Genomic DNA, 2,482 nt, shown 5'->3' on the forward strand with positions numbered 1-2,482 from the left:
TGTCAGAACTGGTTGGTAGAAAAGGGCTTGCTAGACTGGTGAAGAGGACCGCCGTTGTGCGCGTGTGCAGGAGCTCGCCGCGACACCCGTCCTTTGAGCAGACTGTTCCACAGTCCCCCGGGATCTATAGCATCTCTCCTGTTACTATAAGGCCCACGTTGTCCTGCCGCCAGATCTTGGCAGGTCAGAGAAAAAGTTCAGGAAAGGGGCCTGGAGATCACCGGGGCTTAGCAACGACGCTCAATGAAGGCAAAAGAGAAACTCCCGTATGAGTAGCAACTGAACAAATTGGACTAAGGAGAAAGTAAATGACAGAAAAGCTGAGGCAATGCGGAATAAAGACTCTTTTATAGAAGAGAGAAAGCAGCTGCAGTGCTCGCCTTGTTCGCTGAAGGAGGAAATCAGCCTGTAGCCATCAGTGGTGCTCATCGGGTTCTTCTTTCAGGGGTGGAATAATTTCTCCCGTCTCTAAAATTCTGTCCCCCTGACGGAACGAGAGAGGATGGTGAGCGTTTTCTCCTACGCCCAGCCTCTCCCTTCACACAGCACAGTCTCTCAACTAAGCTGCAGCTGTCCCCACTTCCAGACAAAAAAAAAAATCTTAGTACAACTTACTCAGACCACCCTCAATTCACTCAGCATTCCCCAGGACACTGAAATAACATCACAGCCAAATTACCTGAAATCTGTACTTGCTTCACCCCTTTCCTTTCAGCTACAGAACCGGAGCCAAACATTTCGAGACTGTATTGTTTTAAAAAATGCATATGGGACTTACAGCGCTGCGTAACCACCTTCGCCACAGCACGGCTGTGAGGGAGTCTCCAAACCCACGGCCTTGCAGCCCAGGAGGAGCTACGTAATCCCTCAGAAATCAACCTGATGCCCAGCTGCTGTTTGTTACAGCTTCAGGGACCGTCTTGGCCTGCTGAGCTGACCTAACCTGGGCGAGTAATCAGGCTGAAGTCAGAGGCCCACGGCTTGACCTTCGGTATGTCGCTGTGTAGTTGTCAGGGATGGAGCTTTATTTTATTTCAGATAAGGCACAATTAGGCAGATTTTATGCAAAAAAAATGTGCAACTGGCAGAAATAGCAAAGCTAAACTTATACGAGAATATCTGCCCACCGACTCGCTACACCAAGCAACGAGCAATGTCTCGGAGCAGTCCGAAAACCGGTAAAGACCAAACAATCCGACACTCTCCACATCGCAACCCTAAGCCCAAGCTGAGGGTGGCACGGCCCTCTCTCTCTGGGGACCCCTGAGCCTGGGGGACCTTCAGGGGCGCCCGGGACCAAGCTCGTGCGGCCAGAACCGACACGCTCAGCGCCGAACCCCTCCCGACTCCTGACAATCGCCGCTCCTGTCAGCGAGAAGCAGAACCGCTCCTCGCTGTCATTCCACGCGTTAATAATCCCGCTTTCACAGAGGCTCTGAACACCCAAACCCCTCCGCAAAGATGCCGTTACTGCGCAGTAACTAACGCTCCCATTCCCATACGGGAACATTTGTGTTTTCCGCCCAGGAGGGGCGGCGCTGTCAGCCAGGTACTTGGAAGTTTGCTGCTACGGAGGGAGCTACCGCTGAAACAGGGACTGTCTGCCCCGAGGACAAGATGAAAACTGCTCAGAAATACTGTGCTGCTCCAGGGCAGCCTGCCCTCAGTATCAAGCTCATCCTTCTAGAGATCCTCCCTGCACGGCTACTGCACAGACCTGTACTTCTCCCCAAGTCACCCCTTGTCGGCCTGTTTTACCAAGCTGGAAGATAAAACAAGTATTAATAGACTTACTGGGAATACCCGTGGATTTGACATAACAACACCGTGCGGCATTTTCTGGAAGGGGAGAGAAGAGGAGGAGGGGGTAAGGAAAAAGGAGCGTTACCCAGGTGAAGCATAAAGGATTTCCAAAACAGGGACATCAACCCTTCTAAAACACAAGCTCTACTGAGTACAAGGCTCGTTAGGCCGGGCACTTTCCGCTAGTTAAAGAAATACCTCAGGCTAATAAAATTACGCCTCCCAGGCAAGACTAGACTGTAGAAGCAGGCGGTCTGTCCCACCGTCAGCTGCCCTTCCCCACACCAGCAGCTGCAGCCTGGTTATCCCCAGGGTCACCGTTCCTCCGGGAAGGCAACAATTAGGACACGGCTTTCCGGCTCGCAGGAGGCAGCCCGGTCAAAGCTGGTCGCTACCAGAAGAGATCGCAAAAAATATATATATATTTGTGCCACCCAAGGAAGGAAAAACAAGCGGCGAACAGGCCACGGGAAGTCACCTTACCCGGCGGCAGCCGCTTAACCAGCGCGTCCGCACGACCCCTTACGCGACTGCTCGTCGCATCGGCCCCCCTCTCTAGGGCAGAGCTTCCTCCAGGGTTTAACACGGACGTCCCCCGCTCCCCCTGAACCCCCTTTTCCTTCGGAGGCCGCACAGAGGGGCCGCACGCACCATGACGTGGTACTTCAGGTAGTAGAGG

At 53.2% G+C, this 2,482-nt stretch overlaps 1 long non-coding RNA gene across 1 annotated transcript; it reads right to left on the bottom strand.

Moving 5' to 3' along the window:
* Positions 1–270: 270 nt before the first annotated feature.
* LOC103897296 lies at positions 271–2,482 on the bottom strand. The gene is made up of 3 exons (XR_657480.1): positions 2,455–2,482; positions 1,795–1,839; positions 271–484 (listed from the first exon to the last, which is right to left on the bottom strand). It is a non-coding gene; the product is annotated as an uncharacterized LOC103897296 (long non-coding RNA).

Source organism: Aptenodytes forsteri, unplaced genomic scaffold, assembly GCF_000699145.1.
Source record: "Aptenodytes forsteri isolate BGI_AS27 unplaced genomic scaffold, ASM69914v1 Scaffold26, whole genome shotgun sequence".
NCBI classification, from domain to species: domain Eukaryota; kingdom Metazoa; phylum Chordata; class Aves; order Sphenisciformes; family Spheniscidae; genus Aptenodytes; species Aptenodytes forsteri.